Raw genomic sequence first — 6,000 nt, forward strand, 5'->3', positions numbered from 1 at the left:
AGTGAATATTGCTCCTGTATTCTCTCTTTGCACTATAAAAAAAGGTTTTGCAGTCTTTCCACAGAATAAGACAATAGTTTTACAACCAGAAAAATTTGCACATGGACACTTCCTAGATTTTATTTTTGCATTACTTCACTAATTCAAAAAAAAAGTACAAGATGTAGACATGCATAGGGAAGACAGATCTTTCTGCAGCCTTGTACACTACAGAGATCTTGAATTACAAAACAGATGACAATTTAACATAGACCTTTTCAAACTAAAAAATAATGACAAGTAGTCCTTCTAAGCAAGAAAAGTCAATTCCCAGCTTTGATCCTTATTTTGCAGGTACAGTTATCTCTATATCCTATGGAGATATATTTATATATATATATATATATAATATATATATGCACATAAATTTATATACAGATTTACAGCATATTCAATAGCTACAGCACAGATTTTCAGAATATGATAATTCACAATGCTATGTAAAATATTTATCTGTTCTATGTACTTTAAGTTCATATGCAAACAAGATTAATCTGAAAAGAATTACTATATGGACACAGATGCTAACAAATTTCTTTCATTCCTCTCTCACCTTTCTTCCCTTCATTCAGGACGAAGCAAGCAGTACTTCAGGTTATTATTTTCATCAGTTTAACTATTACTCAAGATACCTTGAATATTCTGAGTCTCAGTACCACTCTCTATACATCAGAAGACTGGATGAGTTCTGACATGAATATTTTTATCATAAATGAACTGTGTCAAATTTGAATGTAAGAGGAAAAGAGTTAAAATATTTCTGAGACTTCTGGGACTGGGGAAGAAAAAGGGATTACCCTGAGGAGAAAACATTCGGCGTACTGCTACCATTATCTGAGGACAGAATCTCAACATTTTGCCTGAGAAGTTTCAGGGCTGGACAGCAACTCTGGTCCCATGCCTTTCCTTCATTCAAATGAAATATATATCTATAAATCCCTTCCCATTTAGCTATTATAATGGAATGGTATTATTATTCCTGGTTCCAGGAACACAACAACAGGATACTTACAACTGCCTAATTTTAGGCATTTAAGTTAGATATTGGGCTAGAGAGATCAGGTCCCCCAGCTTCCCTCTCACGTGCTCCTGTTTTACAGAAACGTGGGAGGAGGGAATGGGTTTCAGACTCCTGAATATAATTCTACTTTCAATCACCAACATTATAGCTCTGTTCTTAACTGGCTTTTTAGGGATTGGCACACAGGTAATGTTATATTTCCAAAAACCTCGTTAATCAATCTCTGGAATCCGTTTTGTTAATTTAAACACTTTGCAACTATGTTGACACCACAGTGACTTTTGATGGCAGCAAAATATGCTCAAGCACACTTAAATCTGAATTTATTTTTTTTTAACTTGCTGCTTTTAATATATGGTTACTGTGGGGAAGTAACATTGCCCAGTTTTGGATATCAAGCTTAAGGAAGCTGATGAACTGAAGCTCGTGAACTTGAGGTCTCCCTATCTGTAATGCACCACACAAGACAATGTCAGGTTGCATGTACCTATATCTATGCTGGATATCCTTCTCTTTGCTCAAATGTCCACTTAGATTCCAGTCTCTGAAAGGCTAAGAATGAGAACAGACTTCAGCAGATACGATTGATGACAACCTTCCATATCATACTAGATTCTATCAGTTCTTCATAAGATCACACCGTGTTTTGGTTAGGTAATGACAGCACTATGAGTGAAAAAAACCCCATCTCTGGACAGTGTGGAAACATTAACTTCCTTCATCTGCACTTCTGGGGAGGTATTCCATCAATCTAAAGCAGATATGCCTATTAAGTCATGCATTCTTTACTGTCAATTGCGATTTACATTTCAAAATGCATGGGTTTTTTTGAAGGTGAGAAATAGAGACCTCATTAGGTAATAATTGGGAGTATCCAGGTAAGCTTAACCTACTGATATCAACTAAGCATTTATAGGGAACAAGTGTTTAAGAACTGCCTATGCTAGCTCTCTGCACAAAATCTCTTTTACAAGTTGAAATTAATTGCATCTTATAGAAGAAAAAAGAAGTAATTGTAATAAACACTATTTTCATATGTCTCACATGGAATTCAGTGTTAACCCTCAATGAGGACACATATGCAACTTTCTCTTCCTATGGAAGGAGTTGCACTTTCTGAGACCGAATAAGGTCTTCCACTATTTCAAGTCAAACAACTTTAAATCTTGACTGTTTTTCCTTACACGAGTACTTAGAAATGAAGTACTGCACTTTTCTATGAAAAAAATTTAGACTGCTGTTGTTACATGTAACTATCACAATTAAATTTATGTAACGTTTGTAACTTTGAGTCATTACTGTGACTGGAGACCCAAAGAAACAAAAGCACAACTGTACAAGAACATGTCTGCTTTTTCAAGTTTTTTAGTTTGTTAGTTTTGATACCCCTGTGGATAAACACCACTTTAATGTCTACCTTAATGAGGCACTCTAATATCACGCTAGTGGATATAACAACAAAGGCAGGAAAAAAAGACACTAAAATGAGAAAATAAAAATGGTATTCAAAACTCTTAGAATTTTCACAGTGATTCAAACCCACTTAAGAAAAAGTGACTATATTTCAATATCCTCTAAGTGGACAACACAGAATAACAGTGAGCAAAAACTCTTCTACTCTTCTTGACTGGTCCAAACTCTTTTAAAAGAGCCTCTCAGTTATTCTGTGTATGACTGACTCATCTTCAGGCATACCTGCAGTTCATTCGTAAGCATTTTTCCTTTAATATGCTAATTATCCATCACCAAAGCAGCTTAGTGGAGTAGTAAGGTGATAATTTCTCTGGAAATAAATTTAATTCTACAGTAGTTACCATTAAAATTCCAGTTATATGTTACTCATTTCAGCTTTCTCTCTCCACCTTATCTGCACAGGCCTACCTAAGCCCCTGGCTCAGAAGAGGCTCACAAGATACTTATCTGTCAAAGGTACTACTGAAGCACCTAATCAATCCCGAGATAATACCCTAAAACAGAAGAATGAAAGTAACATTGTGTTTCGACTATAAAATATTCCATCTGAGATCTGTTTACCGAACTAGTGATAAAGACTGAATATTAAACAAAGTAACATATTTTTCCCTGTAACATTTTTAAACAATTGTTGTTCCAAAGCACTCTGTGATCCCAGTTCTCAGTGCACTTGGACCTCTCTGCTTCTCTGACCCAACAATGCCAAGTACTTTGCTGGCAGTTGATAAAAAAACATTAATCAGCAGAGAAATACCAGCAGAGGACCTGAAGTGATTTGGTCCAGTCCCAAGTTCCACATCACTCACTAATGCACTCTAAGCAGCACCAGCTACTACCCCAACACACAAGCAGACTGAATAAAATCATCATTCCAAGATACTTGATGACAAGCAACATCACACTATTCTGCACCCACCTCATTTTCTCTTTATCACTTTCTGGAACTCAATATTGCTTGACTGTACCTGGTCTACCTTGTATTCCTCTTCTTTCTACCCTACACCCCTCTTTCAAATGTGCAGGCTCTCTGTTAAAAAAGAACAGTTGCCTCCCTTCTTATTTTTTTGTGCCAGGAATGCTCTTTTCTCTGCCCCATGACATGGAGAAGTACAACTGTGGCAATTGTTGGTCCACTCAGAGGACCAAATCTTGAGTAACATGCTTTGCTGTGGAAAGGGGGGAAACAGGCTCCCCTCTATTTACCACAGCACATCTCCAGTCTGAGATGTCCAGAGGATTTTCTCACAAATATCCTCTGTTATATACAGATTATATCTGTGTTTAAAGTACAGCTAAACGACTTGGAGAACAGAAACACAATCCTGTTGTTTATACAAGAAATCACTGCAATCTAAGCACGGGTGGGAAGGATCCTCAAATACACTTTATACCCGATAATCATCCAGCTAACTTGTTCTTGTTCCACCCTGGTTTAGGACACGCACCTGCATCAATCAGAATATTTTGCTTATGAGAGCTGCCCACAAGCAGCCCCAGAACAGGTTGATTTGCCCATCAAAATGGGAGCAGGAAGGCCCCTACATCTTTAAATGTCAGCTGGTAGTGGTCTTGCCAGAAGAAAGAGAGATGACCTGCAGGGTCAATTAGTTTCAAGTAGGACTCTCCAAGAGCCTCTGCCAACCAGTATCGCTCTATGTTTGCACTGCAGCTTTTCTTTTTTAAGCCAACAGCGCACACCTCTAGGGTTTGCTACTCCTTGCACCAGCCATTACTCATTTCTCCATAACAAGCCCTGGGTCAGCCTCTGAGAAACCAGCTGTCAGATCATCACATTTTGATGCTGCAAAGACTTTCAGAAATTTCAAATACTGAGTTTCAATAGTGAACAAGGAGTTTAACACAAACCACTTTTCCTTGAGCAACCCTGCAAACTGAAAGCAAAATCAGCACCCTGAGCCTGTCTCGCCGCAACTAATAGATCAGGCAGATCAGGTGCATGGCAGGTTTCTTGACAGTCTAACTTCGCCCCCAAGATTAAAAGAACTGTGGGAAAATTGACATTTTTAACAAGCTGCGTCTCAGCGTTTGCCACGCCAGAACACAAGCTCCCGGCCCGTGGTGCTGAGTCTCCCATCCCTCTGCTCAGCACGAATACAGCAGGACCAGCACGCAGGGCTCGGACCTCGCCTCCCTGTGCCAGGGCACGGTGCAGGAGGGCGGCAGGAGCCTCTGCGCCCAGCCCGGGGGTGGCTCGTCCCGCTCGCTCCCGGCTCCCGCCGTGCGGCAACAGGTCCGCAGAGCCCGCCGCTCACAGGCGAGACCGAGCCGACTCCTGAAGCTCTGCGGGGAAGCACGCAGCGACCCAGCTCTAGGAGACGGGCTGGGGAGGGGAAAAAGGAGAGCACTTCGGAAAGCGCATCTTCGTGCGGGCTGCGGGCCAGCCGGGGGCTAAGCGAGCCCAGCGCGCTCGCAGGCACCGTCCCGTCCCCTCGCACGGCGCCCACCTGCCGCTCCGGCCGGGACCTCCTGCGGCCGGCGGGGCACCGGGAGCCCCTTCCCGGCGGGGGTGGACACCGGCCGCGCCCCCGAGCCCGGCAGGCCGGGCCGCCTCCCCGTGGGGTCGGGAGGAGCTGGGGAGCGAAGCCGGAGGGACACTTCTCCTCGGACTGAGCGGAAAATGGAACGGGCGAACGCGTCCCGCTCCCGGCGGGAAGTTTGCAGGCGGCGGGACCGACCCCTCCCCACTCCCTCGCGTGCGCCGCCCCGACCCACTGCCGCCGCCGTACCTCCCACCGCTCCGGGCGCCGTCGCTGCCCCTCCAGGTGCCTCGCTCGCAGGACAGCCAGGGAAAGGACGCCACAGTCCGGCACGGCTCTCCCGCGTTCCGCCAGCCCCGGCGGTGGCGCGGCGCTGCCCGCGCGAGCTCGGCTGTGCCCGGCGCGGCTGTGCCCGGCCCGGCGCTGTCCGCCCCCGCCCCGCCCCGAGCGCCTCCCCCGGCCCGCGCTCCCGCGGCGCAGGGCGGCCCCTGGCGGCCCCGGCGGCGGCGCGGACATGGCGGCGCCGCGCACCTGCCCTGCCGGGAGGCGCGAACACGGGCCCGGCAGCGGCTCCGCTCCGCTCCCGGGGTGCCCCGTGGCCTCCCAGCCCATGCCATGGCGGCACACTCCCCTGCGGCCACATCCGAGGGGCAACCCCCGTCCCTGCAGAAGCACAGAATGGCCTGAATTGGAACGGACCCACACGGATCATCGAGTCCAACTGCTGGCCCTGCCCAGGACACGTCCCTGGGGAGCCTTTTCCAGTGCCCAGTAACCCTCTGGGTAAAGAACCTTTTCCTGACACCCAACCTAAACGTCCCGTGACTGAGCTTCATGATGTTTCCTCGAGTCCTGTCACTGGTCACAAGGGTGAAGAGATCTGTACCTGGCCCTTTGCTTCCCCTTGTGAGGATGTTGAAGACCACAGTGAGGTCTCCCTTCAGTCTCCTCCAGGATGAACAGACCAAG

At 45.9% G+C, this 6,000-nt stretch overlaps 1 protein-coding gene across 11 annotated transcripts in view; it reads right to left on the reverse strand.

Moving 5' to 3' along the window:
* MOB3B (MOB kinase activator 3B) overlaps nucleotides 1-5,456 on the reverse strand; it is a 90,146-nt gene extending 84,690 nt beyond the window's left edge. For 8 of the 11 annotated variants that reach the window (XR_010426732.1, XR_010426733.1, XM_064641989.1 and 5 more), the window contains exon 1: nucleotides 5,281-5,454. The gene's annotated coding sequence lies outside the window, so the exon portion shown is untranslated. Of the gene's footprint in view, nucleotides 1-5,280 lie in introns of all 11 variants that reach the window. The other 3 variants (XM_064641991.1, XM_064641990.1, XM_064641992.1) reach the window with 3 other exon arrangements.
* Between the last annotated feature and the right edge of the window lie 544 nt (nucleotides 5,457-6,000).

This window comes from Pseudopipra pipra, chromosome Z, assembly GCF_036250125.1.
Source record: "Pseudopipra pipra isolate bDixPip1 chromosome Z, bDixPip1.hap1, whole genome shotgun sequence".
Lineage (NCBI taxonomy): Eukaryota > Metazoa > Chordata > Aves > Passeriformes > Pipridae > Pseudopipra > Pseudopipra pipra.